An 18,972-nucleotide genomic window follows, 5' to 3' on the forward strand; every position below is an offset into this window, starting at 1 on the left:
TACTTGTTTTACCAAGACATCAGCTACACTGATTTACACCAGCTGAAGAGCTGAGCCAAAGGGAAAAATGGGGGAAGAGGCAGAAAGAGAGAAAAACAGGGCAAAAGTGAAAAGCAAAAATGAAGAAATTGGAAAAAAGTTGCAGAGAAGGAAAAAAATAGTAATGAAAAATGAAGTACAATGGGTAGAGCTCTGCACAGATACAAAATTGATATCCATATCGGCATCGGCAAAAATGATCCACGGATTCTGCATCCACATCTGTGGATATAAAGCAGGTATCTGCTAATTTGCAGGGTTCTAGATACAAAATTTGTCTGCGTCCACATCTGTAGGGTTGCCAGGTGTCTGGTATTGTACCAGACAGTCCAGTATTTGCGCACTCTGTCTGGTAAAAAAAATCAGAAAATACCGGACATGCGCAATGTCTGTGTGACTGGGCACCAGACGGAAGCCTGGCAGGGGCGGGGGGAGCGGTTGGGAGTCCCAGCTGGGAGGCGTGGCCGCGATTGCCGCCAGGAGCCCTCAGTTGGTTGTGTGAGGGGGAGGGGAAGCCTCCTCGCTCGTGCGTCGCCGGGAGCCTGCGCGGGACGGGCAGCAGGTGCCCAGGTCAGTCCCGCTTCCCGCCGGCCAATTTACTCACCCTCCCCCCCCCCCCTTCCTGGCCGGTTCTTCCCCACTTCCCGTCCTGATCTTCCCTGGCCAGCACCGCTGCACCCCTCCCCTCCCCCGCCAGCTGTGCTTCCCGCCCCCCTTCCTCCCAGCCAGCCTCATTCCGCCCGACCTCTTCCTCCCCAACCCACCAGCCCTGCTTCCCGTTGGCCCCCCTCACCTCCCCCGGCTAGCCCTGTTCCCCTGCCTTGTTAGCTGTTTCCAGGCCCTGCTCCCTTCCTGGCTGGTCTCTCCCCCGATGAAGTGTGTCTGGTTTTTTTTTTTTTTTGTAAATGACTACTTGGTAACCCCTAGCAGTGATCCAGGTCCATGGAGGGGTTTTTTTGGGGGGGGGCTCAACAACTTTGGTGTCCCCCCCCCCCTTTTTTTCCTTCCACAAAATTTTTTCCTGGTGGTGGTGGGATGTTCGGTATTTTTGTTTCCGCCATCTGGCAACCCTATCTGTATCTGCAAAAATGAGCCACAGATACCTGCAGATATAAAGTGGGTATCCACAGATTTTCAGGGCTCTAGCAACAGGCCTACTCCTCTGATGGCATAAATCTGCATAGTTCCACTTGGGCCATACCAGTAGCATCAATAATTCCCATTAGTGCCAGCCTAGGGGTATTTTGGGGGTTGAGTGAAGTGGTGGCTCTAATTGTGATCTGGCATGTATACAATGATATCAATCAGGATTAACAGCACTTAAATCAGCAAGATCCTCTCCATAATGAAACAAACGAGTTATCCTGTAGCCACAGAAGAAAACACAATGGAGCAAGAATAATACAACTGAAATCATCCTTAGGGAAAAAGAAAACACAAGAGTTTCACGGCCCTGAGAAACACAGTTTGTGCACATGGATTTGTTACACAAAGCCAGTGTGCAAGATTAATTACTCCTCAGACTCCCTGAAGTTTTGCCCAGCCCTGTTTATAAGAATCTCTTTATGTGAGTTGGTTAATTAATTAATTAATTAATTATTAGGGGGGCTGTGCCCTCTGCTTGCTACTCTCACCTACCCACCTCTGGCTGGCTGCTTTCGCTTTGCTGAAAGAGCCTGTTGACACTGATGTCGTCATTCTGTCACCCGGCAGGAACATTCTGTCGCCTGTCAGGAAAAACTTTTTTATATATAGAGAGTGATAATTCTTATTATTAGCAGAAGACATCTCCATGTGATTCTCTGTGCTGCCCCAGCCTCCGAATCCGGAATTGTTTTTATTTCTAGCTCTGCTGGTGATCTTGGGTTGGTCATTTCCTCGCCCTGTGTCTCGGTTTCCTCTCATGTTTTGTCTAGCTTGTCTACTAGCCTGTGAGCGTCTCTGAGGCACAGAGGGTCTCCAACTTTGTGTTTGCACAGTGCATAGGACAATGGGGCCCTAGTCTGAGATAATTCAAATGATAGTAAGGGTGGGTAGCTCAGTGGATGGCAGTCAGAATCCTAGAGCTTGGAGGGTGCCGTCTCTAGGCAAGGAGCAATAGGAATGGGGAGTGGGACTTCACTAAACTGACAGAACAAGATTTTTTTTTTAAAGAAACATCAGAAATTTCAGAGTCAGCTGATAAAAAAAACCATAAAAAAATTTATGGTGTAACTATAAATTACAGAAAGCAGGACGCTCACCCTTAAGCCACATGCCCAGGAGAGACTCTCCAAGCATCTCCAGTGACTTTGGGAAACATTTTCTGAGCAAGAAAGTAACACACCAAAGTCAGTGGGATGTGCTGTGGTGCAGCTGGATGAATGCTGCAGGGAGCCCACTGCATGGAGAGGCTGGATGTCTGAAGCCTGGCATGAATGCACCGGTGAGCAGATCCTACCATGTTGGGAGCATGAATCTGGACTCTGGTGTACACAGCCCAGAACGGGGCCCAGATCTTTGGTTTACAAACAAGCCTCACAAACAAGGCTCTCAGATTCAGCCCTCTCGCCTCCTCCCAGCTGCACCAGTCAAATCACATTTATTGAACCTGACTATGTTTCGGAGCTAAAGACTCCAGTTTTAAAAATAAATATTTAACAACCTTTCCTGCTGGTAAGAGAGTTGCTTCTCGAGACCCCAGGCTCAGCGCTAAGTGTTCCTGTAGCTAACTGCAAAGCAGCAAAACAAAGGGAAAAGCTTTAATTTGCCAAACACGTCTCTATCTGTTTCCTTCTCTCTCCATCATTCACTTTGCTTCCATCATTCGTTTGCTCGCTCGCTCGCTCGCTCTCTCTCCCGCCTCCGCCTCCTTTTCCATCCAATATCTTTATCTATATCCCCAGCTGACCTCCGAGAACAGGCAGCTAGCCCACAAGGTGTGTTTGGAGTCTGTTAACAGAAGCACGTGAAGAGCACACTACACCTGGCTCCAGGCAGGGTAGGTTAAATGTTACGGTTAGGCTGCAGGAAGCCAGCATACTAGAGGGTTAAAACTGGAGTCTTACAGCAAATTCCAGCTCCCACCAGCCTGCTTATCCTCTGCTGACTGCACCCACCTGTTTGTGTGACAAAGTTGATCCTGCAGTTACCCCTTCCTGCTCTCCTAGCCAGAATCCAGCTCTGCCCACAAGAGCCTCTGCTGTTCACCCATCTCCTCTTTATGTAGTTCCACCTTTCTTCCTCCTAGTCTCCCTGCTCTTTGTTTTCACCCCCCCCCATTATTATCTTCTATCTAGCAATCTCTCACATGAAAGGAAAATGAAGACATTTGAACCTAGAACCCCAAACTCCTTAGCGCTGTCTCTCTATTGGCAGAGACAGGCCCATACCAGGAAAAGGGAAAGATGTGGTGACAAGAGGCGAGAAGCTTTGTCTTCTGATTAAGACTTTCTATTTCCAGCTCTGCTGGTGATCTTGGGTCATTTCCCTACCCTATGCCTCAGTTTCCCCTCTTACTTTTTGTCTGACTTGTCTACTAGACTGAGCGCCTCTCTGGGGACAGAGACAGTTTCTGACTGTTTGCACAGTGCCTGGTCTCAGTTGAAGTTTTTAGGTACTACTACAATTTAAATAATAAGAGTGTGAAGCTAAATGGGTGGCAGCAGTCAAACCCCAAACGAAATGTTAAACGAATGGAAGGGGAAATAGAACACACTATAGAAATCAATGGACCCCTCCCCCAATACCTGGACTAGCGTGTGGAGTTCTGATTAGCTTAATCGAAAATGACACAGAAGAGGTTTAGAAAACAGCAATACAAGAAATGTGGAGGTGCAGAACAGTTGTGTACAAAATGCTGAGGAGTATGCACTATAGAAAGGAGATATATAAAAGAACACAACTGAGATACACAAAACAATCAACAGTGCATAAGAGATCGCAGCCACCAACTGTGTGGGTAGGAAGATGCTCCCCCAGAGGGCCTGTTCTTGCATAATTGTCCATTATGGAATTTTTGCACAATCTTCTGAAGCATCTGGTGCTGGCCACTGAACGAACCAGGAGCCAGAGCTGGCTGGAGCAGTGAACTGATCCTGATGGTGACTGCTATTGCGATCGCTGCCCTGCCAAGGGCTGGAGCAGGGTCCTCCAGAGCATGAGCTGCTGTCACTTGTGCTGAAGCTCCTCTTCCATTAGTTTGCACATGCACAGAGTGGGTGTTGCCAGAATACACCAGGGGGCTAAATGGCCTAGATTGCCCAACACCATCCACGTAGCTCTCTGGCTTCTCCCGACCGCCACACTAGAATTGCCTTATCTGTTGTGGAAACACAACGCAGCTCTGGTTTGTCTGGCTCCTTCCACGCAGACGTTCTCTCCAATTTGCTTGCTGGAATTAAACAAACGTGTCCCAGGGATGAATAATAAAGACCAGGAGAAGGGAAGAATTACAAGGCACTGGCAAGACAAGATGTAATATGAGGTCAATGAAGCCTAGAGAGATATAGGAAGGCTATTCAAGAGGTTGACAGCTGCAAAGGGGAAGGTCGACCCTGATCCACAGCTGGTGTAACTCAAGGTTGTGCCGTTGAAGCTGATGGAGCTCTGTTGCTTTATTCTGCTGAGCATTTGGCCCAGTGCAGGAAGAGACAGGCAGGGGGGCAGTGCTAGATGAGTGATGCAGGCAGGGAGGGTGGCACAACGGGTCAATTGCTTTGATGGACTGGAGTCAGCCCAACGAGAGGTTTTAAAACCAAGAGGGCAAAGAGCCATTCATTTGTCACGAATGAAGCCATGAAGAAGCCTGCGCCGTGCAGAACTCTCGCTCACAGGCATGACACTGAAGCTGCTTAACCTCAGTGTGATTCTCCAGCCCCGCTCTGCGCAGAACCTGCCTCGGTGTGTTTTTAAATTAACATTCCCATGCAAGAGGTGCTCTCCCTTCCTGGATCCTGTCCCCTCCTCCCCCCAGTGAGATCGTCTCTCACAGCTCACGCTTCAGTGACCCAGCAGCAAAGAAAACAGCCTGACAAGAGATCAATAAGGAACTGGGAAAGGCAGCTGTGGCCACCTCTGGGGTGAGACAGTGAGGGAGCAAGGAAACTTTTATGGCACGTCAGAAAGGTACTGAGCTTCCCATGCCAGCGTCTGGGGGAGCAAGCGCTCGGCTCAGAATCACTGGCTCCCACCAAAGCGAGTGTCATTTGTTGGGTCAATATTTTCTGCATCAGGCAATGGTCTGGAGAAGAGGATTTTTCTTTTTGCACAGGCAAGGAACAGGAGAGCTCCATTAAATTGTGGCATAATCTCCCAAGGGAAGTGGTGGAAGCTCCATCACTTGACATTCAAAATTAAGTTAGACAAAGCACTGGAGAATGATCTAGTTTAGGGGAAAATCCTTGGCCAGGCACATGTTCCAGAGAGCCGACTTGGTCTTTTCCTTCTTTAACTCCTCAGGCTCCCCAGATGCTTCTCAATGGGCAAAGGAGAGCCGCGGACGAGATCGGAGGGATGCAAGGCTAGGCTGTAGTGTAGCCTGAGGATGTTTCCCTGCCCCATTCCACTTCCAGCTGCCACAGGAGGCAGGAAAACCCTTTTTGTGCTCATGAAGCTCCCTCAGTGAGAGAAAGGCTTATCCAAGGAGGCACCCCGGTCTGTGTAACAGGGTAGATACAACCCCAAAATATTGTCAGATAAATGACCGGACAGAGCCAGTCAGAAATCTTTGGATGAAGCCTTCTCTGACACAACCAATGCAAACAAGCCCTCTTGGCAGGGCAGAGTCCCCAGCCATGAGTAGGTATTTTGCCACAGATTCTCAGGTCAAACTGATTTCCAAAGTGTGTCCCCAAAGGCATCCTACCACCAATCTCACAAACAGCACGTGTCCAGGAGCATCAACACAGAGAGAATAACACACCGAGGACCAAATTTAATGGCAAGACTAAGTTGGTGTCACTTATCTATTGCCAGTTCCTACCGTGCTTATGTTCCATTAGCTCAGCCTGCCACCCACGTACTGAACTGTACCATACACCCCCACCTTGTACACACCTGCCCATCACCAGAATTCTGGCGGACTCATTCTGGTGTAACTGCAAACAAATCTGGCCCACTGAACCCTCAGCTGGGCATTGGAGTCAGTGGAGTCACTCCAGTTGCCACCAGCTGAGGATCTTTCATACATCCTGGCTGGGAAGTAGAGTCATATGGAGCTAAAGTCAGTGCAAGGCGTAATTTAGGGTGATCTTAAGAATCACCCTGCTATTTTAACCCTTGCCCTCCCTTCTGTTTTCGCTCTCACCCTCCCTAGCCCCCCCCCCCCCCCCTCCAGCTCACTTTCTTCCTGGCTTATTTCCCCTACTGTTAATTCTGGTTGATCAGAGGAATAATGTAACCCATGTGCAGGCAGACTCAGACCAAACTGTCACTGCCCCACTCTCCTGTGTGCGCCTTCCATTTCCTCTCGGCATGGAAGGCCCCAGCAGCCATCGCCTAAGGAGGAGAGCAAGAGGAGTGGAAGTTCCCTGGTGTCTGTGTCTCCCAGCTCTCCATTTGTGCCCAGACTTGTTACCCATCATGGCGCTTGGTGCTCGGGCTTCTCATGTGTCCTGGCACTGTGACAGGAGGGACCGTAGTTTTCAATCTAGCGCCAGTCCACTACTCTGGTAAGAATGAGAAAGAGCCTCAGACTCAATGGATTCGCTCAGTCTGAGCTGGCCTGGTGCCTGGCCACCACGGTGAGGGAAGAAGGCAAAAGCATGCTGAGTGCACCAGTGGGTGTGAGCTCCATGGTACCTGGAAGGCTGATGCAGCAAACAGCCCCCACTCTGCCCCATCAACATGCCTAAACTTGGGCATGCCAGGGCCGCTGCCAAGGGGAAGGTGCCATGTCACACGCCATGCTACTGAGACCTTTGCCTCTCAGCTGAGACATACTAATATCTGCCTCTTATGTGGCACCAACACCCTGGCATCTGGCAGCCCCAAACACTGATGGGCTGATCCTCCCACCGTTCCAGCAGGTAGGGAAATATTATCCCCATGTTACATACGGGCCACTCAGGCCCAGGAAGGTCAAATTCTAAGCAAGCATGGGCCTCTATGGAACCATGTACCTGGGCAGTGTTAAGCACATGCTGAAGTGAGGCCTACACACTCACTGACAGTCAGAGAGAGAGCCCATAGCAATTAAATGAACCCCAATCTCTGGAGGTTCAGTTCCTAACATATACCGGCTAGCACACGTCATATTAACAGCACGTGTGCTCTGCACCATATAGATACTAGCCTGCATTAATCACCATCAACACTAAGCACAAACACTGTGAAAGTGATACAGCCTCAACTGGCCTATATCGTAATCTTGTTCACATATGCTAAGCATCCCATAGTGCCTGAAGTCACGGTTTGGCACAAGCAGAGAGGAAACGTGTCAAAATCAAGGCAAATTCGTTCTATGTGCTAATACATGCTAGGAAGTACCTTCCTGAACCAGTATATGGCATGCTCATTCCAAGCCAATGAGAAGGAAGGAACAGAACACCAAGTCAGGGAACCAGGATAAAGAGAGGAGGCTGGATTTGAGAGCTGTACAGAAAGATGTATAACCTGTAAAATAATCATTTAAAAATACCAGTGGAAAGGTGAATGTACCAGTTGCTTGGGGCCAGGTTAAGAAAGGGGGTTTAGGGCTAAGGGGGCCCTGCAAAAAGATCTCTGGGTTGCCAATAGTGCAGATTGTTTCACGGGACCTTCTTAGCACATGGCCCTGGTCTGCAGCCACTAAAGCCCTTGTGTTCCAGCCCTGCCTGGCGAGGTGGAAGGAGGATGCAAGCTCTGTGTGCTGGTGCTGAAACTGCAGTTGCAAGTGCTAGGAAGCTCCATGCATCCCTGGCCTGCAGACTCCACCCCTGTAGCTCCCATTGTCCCATTGGCTGGAATCACAGTCCATGGGAGCTGCAGGAGGCAGAGCCTGCGCGCAAATGCAGGGCAGCGCATTAAGTCACCTGCTCCCTCCCCTCACCGAGGGGCGCACCATGAAAGGGAAGCTGCTCCAGGTAAATGCCTCGCACCTCAACCTTGAGCCCCCTCCCACACCGTAGCTCCTGCCCAGACCCCACATGCACCTCACCCTCCTTGTCTGAGCCCCCCCTCCCACACTCCAAATCCCTGGGTCCCAGCTGGAGTTCCCTCCTGCACCCCTAACCCCTCATCCCTGGCCTTATCTTGGAACCCGCACCCTCAGCCAGAGCTCTCAACCCCCTTTCACACTACAACCTGCTGCCCCAGCCTGGAGCACTCTCCCACAATCTAAATCCCTTATTTTTTTGGCCCCACCCTGGATCTTAAGAGGCCCCACAAAATCTAATTACCCCAGGCCTCCAGAAGAGTTAATGTGGTCCTGTCATCATTGCATGAGACGGGTGTTCAGAGACTATCATCATATAGGTATTTGTACTATACTAATAACACTGTACTACAGTACTTTTCTTGCACTATATTAATAAAACTGACTGACACTTATTATTTGGTTTCTTAAGTATATTTCATAAGCCACTAAAGCGTGGTCAAGCTATTGACTATACAACTGATGAACAAATGTATTTATCATAAAGACCATCTTTCCCTCCCTTAGCATAAGGACAGATACCCTACTTGGTGGTGGGTTTGCGAAGTAGAGTCCTTCTCCTCAGAACTGCACTAAGACGACCAGCCTTCTCACACAGGCGTGGGACAGTGAGCAGGCAGTAATGAGTTTTCAAGCCCAATCACGCTGGGTTCGATTATTTCCACTGTCTCAACCTGAGACACCAGGCCCCACCACCAATCTACTGTGTATCTCCAACAGAGACAGAGTGCGGAGCCGGAGTCTCCAGCAATCCAAACTGACATCTCTTGCAGTGACATTGCTGCACAGTTCCTATGTTTAATTTAAGGTTCGAATGTTCCTACTGGCAATGTTTTTGTTCCCACTGCACATTCCCCGAAATAACCTGACAATGAATGTGATGTTGTTCTAGTTATATAAAGGTACGCTGTCCTATCCGTAGGAAGGCAACTACATCATTAAACAGGAATGGGCACAATGGATGCTCAGCTAGAACCAATCAGCACAGCTCCATTCACTTCAGAGAAGCTGTGCTGATGTACGCCAGTTAAGGATCCAGCCTGGCATCGTTACATACACAGCCTCATAAGACTTTCTAGAAAGCCAGAGCTCTGATTGCAGCGTATCGCCATGAAGACAGGATGACGTTCCAATAACCCGTCAGCAGGCACCACTGTGCAATGCCACGGCAGCCGCTATGCACACTCGGGTACCCAGTAACAACCCATCTACAGTCAGAATCCTACCCCTGCAATGAGGTCATAAAGACACAGGATGTCACATGGACAGTATTACTGCATCACCACACAGAGCAGGCCATGGCTCACTTGGATCTCTAGCTAGCTACAGCAGTCCACAAAGCCCCGCACAGGACTGTGAGGGTGTGGCTGATGTGGGACAGTGACAGTGGCGAGCACACCATGCCTGCAGCTACGTGGTGTTACGTTGTTCTCACGGTGGCGAGAGTGCTGCGGTTGTGCTTCAACCACACAGTGGTGGGGTACTACCATGGTGCCTGGCTCTAGACCTAAATCATGCAGTAGTCTCCCAGTAGCAAAGGCAAGTGCCTGGGTGGTGCTCTCATGGTGGGCAGGGCAGTGAGGTGATCTCACAGCCCACAGGACAGGTGTATGCAGCAGGCTTACAATGGTGAGGGCCCTGGGTCTGGCCTCCTGCTGCTCTCCCCCCAGCTGCAACATTGTAACTTTATGCTGCTCCAGAAACCCTGCACCCCATGCATTCCCCATCTGGACCCTTGTCTTGGTCACTGGGATATTTCCTCTCTTGCTCTGTGTCTGCAGCTGTTCAGGACTCTGGCCAGCCCGGCCATCATTTCTAGTTGGGATTCAATGGGCCGGCGAGCAGGCAGCGATCTGGAACTTTGGTTCTGAAGGTGACACTGGTGCATATCAAGAGACAAAAGCCTCAGCCCTGTCTATCTGCCTGGTCACAGGATTTCTTGCTGCCAGCTTGATCTCTATCTCTCTCCAGGTTATCATCCAGTTTATTTCACATAACAAAAATATTGCCCCAGGAATTTCCAGAGAAAGGCGAGATAAAAATGAATGAAAGAACGAACAAAAAAGGACAAAGGAGAGAAAGAGCCTCCTTCTCGCCTTGCCATCTTCGGGCTGTTTTTACATGTATAATTCTCCTGGCTTTCCCCGCTCGCTTGTTTGATTTTGCATTATTTATGACTTGTCTTCAGGGCGAGTGTTTGTTGTATTGTTTCATTCAACAATAAAAGAGATTAGATAAAACCAAACTGTGCTGAGCCAGGGCTGGATTGGCTTGTCCTCCAGTCCAAGATGTGCTCTGCAGAGCTGTCAGGTTCTCTCAAGGCAGGTAGGTTCTGCACAGACGCCCCACTGTCCTTGCTGACCTAGGAGAGGGAGCCGCATTTCTCCCTAATTATCGCTCCCTACCCAGTTGCGGAAGTGGCTCTCTCTTCTCTCCCCAAAACCTTCTGCTGTGGCACCAAGCTCCAATCCAATCTTTCCGTAGGTGTTGGCTCAGATCTGATGAGCCAGATATTCCAATTAACTCAGTTCTCATCAGACACAGACAAGTGGCCAGGATTTCAATTGCTCAGCACAAGGGGTGCATGTTGCAGCACTGCTGACTCTCACAAAATGAGGTGCTTTTCTGAAAGCATGAACTCCTGGAGTCCCGGTGATGCACCCAACCTCGGCTTCACTGAAAGAAAAAGTAAGTTTCTAGCTGTCCTGGTCCTAGAGGGAAGCTGGAAAGCCTCAGTGTTAATGGTTAAAAAGCCAGAAGTAAACCTGACTTCCACATGTGGGGTTGGTTGGTTTGTTTTAAAACTCCCATGACTTTTAAGCCCATCTCCAGAATTTCAGGGCATGGCTCATGATGCTCAAATGCATTGATGATGCTGATGCTGAGCACTTTTGAAAACCTGGGCCCAGAGCTCTTGAAAAGGCAACCCCTTGCGTCTGGCCAGCGAAACCTGTTTGTGCTGCACTGCACAAGACGCGAGGGACAAAGCTCTGATTCCCTGGAGCAACACTTTAGCATGGTCAGGAAGCAGCTGCATTACAGATGAAATGCATGATCATTTTAATGTCTTCAATAACGGCTTAACACACGTTTGCAGCTTCACTCAGCAGCAGATCCACCATGGGGTGCCCCCTTCCTCACTCTCCATCCCTTCCTCCCATGTTTCAGCAGCCATTTGTGCAGTCAGTCTGCAGATGCAGGGAAGCAGCAGCAGCAGCCCAGGAGAAGGAGCTAACCTCTGGCCAGCTTGAAATGTTTTTCTTCAGACTGAAAGAAGATGATGATTTCTCCACACCCCAAACGACGATTATAATAATAATGCAGAGAATGCACCTTAGGCTGCATGCAAATACATGTAATCACTGGGAAATAATGCGTGTTTAAATTAAAATGGAAACGGAAGACCAGGGTTTCCATTTCATATCAGTTTCTGTATTATTTTGTCTTGAGAAGGATAAACAGACTGGGTACAAATCAGTTCAGAGGCAACAAATAACAGCAGCTAAATTCAATGGCTTCCCACACCAAGTCATAACACAAAGCCAAAGCGACAGTGGGAGACCCAAGATGTAGCAAAAGTTCTTGGGAAAAGGAGCTAGAAAAATGTATGAACAGGTATGGGACTTGTCCTCTGCTGGGTAGAGAGGGTTCATAGAATCACAGATTAGGACTGGAAGAGACTTTAGGAGATCATCTAGAAACTCCCAGACTCAGTGCGATGGATGGGAGGTGTACTACCCTTTATAGACATCTCAGCCATTCAGTTAACTAAATTGCCTGTAAAGAGTAGGACAGGAAAGCAGCTCAGAGCAGTGGCCAGTGGGTATCCAGGAAGTATTAGCAGGGAGCCAGGAGAGCCAATGGGATGTAAGAGTAAGAGATTTGAATTGAAAAACAGGTTCTCCCTGTGAGTCTTTTGTGAGAGTTCAGAGCAGGAGCTGGGGGAAAGATGGACTGAGCCAGGAATAAAGCATGGAAATTTTCAGCAGTATCCATGTCTAGACTGAAAAGGACTGAACCTTGGAAGAACAGATATGTAAGTGAACAGGGAATGTTTAGACAGACACAATCAGGTAACTTTCTGGTTTGTGAACTCCTCTGTGCTAAATGTGTCCCCCCCCCATCCCCATATGCTGTAACTTTTAAACTGAATCCCAGGGAAGCCATGCTCTGTACTTTCAATCTGCCTTGTTTAAATTGCTTTGTAACACTTAGCAACCAAGTATACTTTACCAAGTATTTCTTCTTTGTTTTGTTAATAAAAGCCCTTTCTGAAGGCTATGATCTAACTCCTGTGTTCTGAAAGGCTTGAGGCTCTGTGTGCACATGCCTGAGACTAAAAGTCAGCAGTTAAGAAGTTTGTTTTTCTAGCTCTCTCCTAAGGAAGGTTAAAGTCCTTGGGGTTACCCCACAGGAAGAAATTCCCAAGGGCATCTTCCTGGGATCTCAAAGGGTTTTTGCATTTGGGTGGTGTCAGGGAATCTGTGACCATGGGGCGCTTTTTAAGCAGAAGCTTTTAGTGACATGTTATTTTAAGGTGACTTGCAGGCTCCCATCTTCTGCACTCAAAGTGCCAAAGTGGGGATTAGTCTTGACCCTGTGGCAGATCTCATGGGATAATTTTGAACCAGGAGCCCCCCCCCCCAGCTTTCTTTTTTGTCGGTTTTAAAATTTGGGGATTTTTTGCTTTTGCTTCAGAGGTGGGGGAAAGGCAGAAGGTTCAACTTGCAAAGCCACAGAGTCCAAACCAAACAATTTATTTCTCCCCCTCCCCCAGCTTTCAAGGCAACTGGATAGCTAGGCTAGGGTAGGGCAGGAAAGCAGCCCAGTGGATCCATTTCCACTCAGGCAGAGTAGCCCTGGATCAACCAATCTTCCCAAAGCAGCACACACCAAGGCAAAACCAGCCCCAAATCAGGGCCAGATATTCATCTCCATGGCAGATCTGTATAGCAAGTATGAGGGGGAGAAGGATGCCCATGAGAGGTCGAGGACAGTAACCTTGTGGAGTCAGGAGTGGTGGCCATGTCCTTTCCACTCTACAGACAGTAAGTTGGGAGGATGTCTTTAAGGGAGGCAAATCTCTAACTAAGGAAAAGATGGAGTTCTTCATGCAGATGAGGAGCTTGGAAGCAGAGAAGGAAAAGCAGAGGCACTCTGAGGCAGAACAGAAGGAAAGACAGTGAGCTTTGAGCTGGAGAAAGCTGAGAAGCGGGGTGCTTCAGCTACACCAACTAACCACCCTGCTCCAACTAATGCTTCCCAACCCAAGAAATACCTGGTGAATAAGGTAGGAGATGATACCAAGGCCTTCTTAAAGTATTTTGAAAGGGCCTGCCTTGGCTACAGCATCTCCACTGGATCTATAGCAGAAGTGGCAGCTGAAATGCCTAGGGAAAGCATGAACAATTATGAACTTTTTAAATGAGAGGCCAGAATTAGGATGGAGCTCACCCCTGAACATGCCTGTTACTATTTCAAGGCCTTAAGGTGGAAACCATACATGGCATTCACCCAACATGCCTACCAGATTGACAAAAACTAGGATGCATGAACATCAGGAGCGAATGCTAAGACTATGGAAGAGCCATCTCTCCCCATGAGAATGAAAGATATATCCTAGATGGGAAACCCCAAACCGTAACGGAGATGAGGAGAATTGGAGTCAGATGGGTGGAGGTGATAGAGATAAACAGAACTAGTAGCAGTTTGTGGGGATACCAGAATGAGCACCCAGAGACAATATACCACCACCAAGGGCAATCCAAGGGCCTACCATGCAAAGAGGAGCAGGGGACTCCTCGGGAATGGGGCCGACAGCCAGTGGGGACTATAGAATAGTCGAATAACTGATAAGAAATCATTAAGTTAATCGACTGTGCAATTAACTGATATTTATCCTCCCTACTAGACACCAAGGGTACGTCTAGACTACATGCCTCTGCCAACAGAGGCATGTAGATTAGGCTACCGGACATAGTAAAATGAAGCGGCGATTTAAACAGCTGATCAGCTGTTTGTCGGCTCAGCGCGGCAGCCATGTAAATTTAAATGAAGCAGCGATTATTTAAATCGCCGCTTCATTTTACTATGTCCGGTAGCCTAATCTACATGCCTCTGTCGCCAGAGGCATGTAGTCTAGACGTACCCCAAATCTCAGCTCTTCTAACAAGTCCAGGTTTGTAGTAGAAAGATGACTTTTATACAAAGAGACACTTTCTGACTGGCATCCTCAAAGACCATTGGTAGTTCCAACTAAGTATGGGGTAAAGCTACTGAGCTTTCACTGGGAAGGGATGGACAAGGATGTGTCTATCTATATCTGATCTTGTGAGGTATGCCAGTGGGTGGGAAAGCCCAAAGACTGGGTCAAGGTATCTCTCCAGCCACTTCCTATGGTAGAGGTTCCATTCCAGCATGTGGCTGTGGATATTCTGGGTATTTTCCCTAAAAAACACCCAGAGGAAAACATTCTGTACTGACTTTCATGGATTTTGCCACCTGATGGCCTGAAGCAGTAGCTCTAGGGAGCATCTAGGTCAAGAGCTTGTGCCAGGCACCAACATATTTTTGCCAGAGTAGGTTGACCCTCAGACATCTTACAGATTCATGAGCCAATTTCCGGGCAGGGACCACGAAACTTCTTTGGGGAGGTCACGGGGTAAACCACTTGATTGCCACCCTTTACCACCACCAGGTGGCTGGCCTGGTGGAGAGATGTAATGGAACTTTGGGAGGCATGATATACAAAATTTGTGAATGAACACTCTAATGACTGGGACCTACTGCTGCAGCAGTTCCTGTTCACCTACAGAGCTGTACCACATCCCAGTTTGGGATTCTCAGCCTGTGAATCTGTTTATGGTCATTGCAATTAGTGAAGCAGCAATAGGAGGGGATTACACCTTCTCCAGGAACTAACATTTTGAATTTTGTAGACAAACTGCAAAACATCATCAGAACTCTTTAGCCCTTGCAAGAGAAAACCCATGGGATGCTCAGCAAGAACAGAACGCTAGCCAGAGAGCGTTCCTTCAAAGTAGGAGATCAAGTCATGATCTTGAAGGGGCTCCAGACCAATAAGATGGAAGCGTCATGGGGCACTAGCCTGAAGCAGTAGCTCTCGGGAGCATCTAGGCCAAAGCTAGAAAGTGCCAAATAGTTCTAGGTCAGAGTGTGCATAAAAGCAGTTAATTACCTAATAGCATTCCCAGATCCTAACTTTAAGCCTAAGATAGATCATGTTAATTCTCTAAAGACCTTTTATTTCCAAGACTTCAAGGTTCTTCAGTTTAGAGCGTAGGAAAGAGATGGCACTGAGTGGCCTAAAGGACACTACTATGAAGGGAAAGGCAAGGTTGGCATCGAAAAGGTAATCCTCTCCATCAGCCTCGGCCATGAGCAGCAGCAACAACAAATCAAAGAACCATGCACCAGTTTCATGCTGATGTTTTCAGCCACTCTAGGATGGACAGACTGCGCATGCCACTCCATTAATACAGGCAAAGCTCATCTAATAAGATCCCAACCCTTCCAGATGGTTCATGCAGACAACATTGCTATAGAGAAGGAGATCAAGGACATGTTAGGGATGGGTGTAATCCACCCCTCAGAGTGCATGGGCCTCTTCAGTGATATTGGTTCCCAAACTGGATGGAGAAGTCCGCTTTTGCGTGGACTACCATAAGCTAAATGCTGTACCTTGCCCAGAAAATTATCCAATGCCATGCACAGATAAGCTATTGGAGAAACTGGGATGCACCCAGTTAATCTCCACCCTAGACCCACTGGTTAAGTACCTCTGGATGAGTCAGCCAAGGAAAGGTCAGCCTTCATTACACATGGGGCTGTATGAATTTAATTTCTCCCTTTTGAGCTGTGCAATGCACCTGCAACCTTCCAAAGACTTGTAAATTATCTGCTCATGCGATATGGTGAATTTGCAGTAGTCTATCTGGACAATGTTGCTGTAGTCTCTAATTCATGAGCAGAACACAGAGTGTACCTCCAAGCTGTTTTCCGGCACATAAAGGAGGTAGGGCTGACAGTTAAGGCTAGAAAGGATCAAATAGGGCTTAACAGTGTGACTTACTTTGGCACCAGGTGGGACAAAGAACTATCAGCCCCCTATGGGCTAAAGTAGAGGCTATCCAAAGTTGGACCTGTGTTTTATTTAGGGACAGGCCAATCATTCCCAGGGTTAGCAGGATAGCACAGGCGATTTTTACCACTCTACCGTCAGATTGCCACTCCACTGCCAGACTTGACCAGGAAGAAGAAATCAAATGCAGTTAAATGGACTGGAGAGTGTCAGGAAGCTTTTAAGAAGCTTAAGGCTGCCTAATCTCTGTCCCTGCACGAAGGGCCCCAGACTATGACAAACATTTCCTTGCAACCTTGGATGTGTCAGAGCGTAGTGTTGCAGCAGTTTTAATGCAAAACGGGCCATATCAACAGTTCCACCCTGCTGTGTTTATCAGTAAGAAGTTCTATAAGAGGAAAAGCCACTGGTCTGTCTCAGAGAAGGAATGCTATGCTACTGTATATGCTCTAGCGAAGCTTTGCCCATACATTTGGGAATGGCACTTTCATCTGCAGACCAAACATTCAACACTGAAGTGGCTTCACATAGTCAAAGAGATTAATAAGAAATTCTGCCAGTGGAGCTTGGCTCTCCAGAACTTTGATTTTGATATACAACACATTTCAGGAGCTTCTAACAAAGTAGCTACTGTACTTTCCTATGAAAGTTTGCCAGAATCAACCAGTTAAAACTGTATCTATAATCTGAATCATTGTATTCCATGAATGTGGGGAATCTTGTTTAGTCTTCATGTATCCAGTAGTGAATTAACCATACTTTCTCCTAGGTCTACTGGAAGAAATCACAGTCAGTGTGGACCAGCCTTCCCAGGACCATTTGTTACAGGCTGGAGTCTTGGGAACATAAAACTGTTGAGGAAAGGGAAACTCCTGCTGCTGTAGAACCCCATTTCTGTGACACAGACACTAATTCATAGCATTGCAATGGGCAGAGGTTTGGGTTGGGGCTGCTACTTTAGGTAGCCCAAGGCTAAGCACCTCCTGCCTGATTTGGCTGATTGCTTGCTCCGACCCTCCAGCCTCTTTTCCTAATCCAGAGAATGATGGATCAGTCTAGTCCAACAGCCCACCAGCACTCTAGAGCCTTCATTTATGCCCTATCTTACGATCTAATAATAAGTACAAGGCTAATTTTCTTATCCTTGCCATGTGACTAACGAGATCCTTCATCTTCTTGTATTGTCCCTTTGGTCCATTTCCTCCTGTGCACTGCCCACAGAGTGGTAGGTTTCCTCTACATGGCCTTCCACAAAGAGCTGGAATGAGTGTCTGACTTGTTCTGCTCCTCTATTGATACACCCAGCATTCTACTTGCTTTATCATCTACTGCCAGGCACTGACTTGACAGCTTTTTAAGTTGCTCTCATCCATAGCCCTGGTTCCTTTACTTCATTGGCCTCTAGCAGCATGTATTCATTTAAGGCATAGTTATAGCTGGCATTTTTAGATGTAATCCTCATTATTTCTTATTTCTCCATGTTCAACTAGGTGGCCCTCTTGTCAGCTGAGACTAGGGAAACAAATAAGCTACTGGCCACATAGAAAGCACGACTCAGTTTCAAAACAGTAACACTGTACATAATTTCAGTGTCTTCCTGAAACACTTAAAGAACCACAGGCCAAATCTTAAGGGCCTTATTTTGAGTACATTTCCATCAGACATCGTAAGAGTTCTCCCAGAGCGAGGCTGAGTAGATATGGAGTAAAGAGCTTAGATTCTGACCCTAAATGGATAGAAAATACCCTTGATTCCCTCTTGAAATGCAGACCCCTGAAATACGGCAGCTCTTAAGCACTCAGCATCACTAAACAACAATTTAGGACAGAAGCGAAGAAACCTCCATGCAATCCAAGAGGCAAAATGGAATTGCCCACGCTGGAATCTGACCTGGGGACCTCCTGTTCTCCCAGAAACAGTGTTATGAGGTCAGGACCTCAGCTGTGCAGTTCATCTGGAAGATGCATCTCCAGCAACGAAATGCATCCTGCCACCCCGTGGGGTGTCCGCTCAGGGCTGACTCATGGGGAAGAGTGGTAACTGCTGACCCATGTGTGCCATCCACTGCCTACAGCACCCCGTGGCCACAATTCCCCATAACCTTGCACCTTGCACAATCATTTACACTTGTGCAAAGGGGATGTAAACCCTGCCATTAGGGGGAAGGATGGAGGATTCTGATTGCGTGCCAGAGGCAGCAATGATGATGCAATGTGCAACGCAGAGGAGAACAGAGCCCCCTTGGGCACCCAATGATTGGACAGCCAGCACTCTGTTCACTTGACAGCTGACTGGATCCCTTCCCACAATGGCATAACTGTCGGCAGCTGGGGGTTCCCTCCAGCAGCAGTGAGGGGAAGCAGCCTCTAGGAAGGAAGGCAGCAGTCCACAGAGGAGAAGGCAGCCCTCAGGCAGCTGCCAGGCCCAGGGAATCAAGGGGCACTGTGTACTAGCAAGTAAACACAGGGCGTTCAGGTCACACTGCTGTCTCAGGGAGCTGCCACTGGAAAAGGCCATTCTGGCTCAAAACAGCAAGGGAAACCAGTGCAATTCCTAGTGAGAATAAACCATCACATGCACCAACTAGTGACCTTAGACCGGGGCTACTCGCTCAAGGGCAACCTGGTCTAACATTGGTTTTGCATGAGATCCCCTCTCTTTAGCTCTCCCCGGCCTTCCCCAGCTGTGGGAAATGGATATTCCACACTGCATATTCCTC

At 48.1% G+C, this 18,972-nt stretch overlaps 1 protein-coding gene and 1 long non-coding RNA gene across 4 annotated transcripts in view; one reads left to right on the plus strand and one right to left on the minus strand.

Moving 5' to 3' along the window:
- The window catches only part of LINGO1 (leucine rich repeat and Ig domain containing 1), a 478,102-nt gene that overhangs the window by 11,395 nt on the left and 447,735 nt on the right, over positions 1-18,972 (minus strand). The gene's annotated exons all lie outside the window — the stretch shown is intronic.
- On the plus strand, positions 10,368-11,452 carry LOC142818336 (uncharacterized). The gene is made up of 3 exons (XR_012895805.1): positions 10,368-10,477; positions 10,637-10,840; positions 11,321-11,452. It is a non-coding gene; the product is annotated as an uncharacterized LOC142818336 (long non-coding RNA).

The sequence above is a fragment of the Pelodiscus sinensis genome, chromosome 14, assembly GCF_049634645.1.
Source record: "Pelodiscus sinensis isolate JC-2024 chromosome 14, ASM4963464v1, whole genome shotgun sequence".
Classification (NCBI taxonomy): domain Eukaryota; kingdom Metazoa; phylum Chordata; order Testudines; family Trionychidae; genus Pelodiscus; species Pelodiscus sinensis.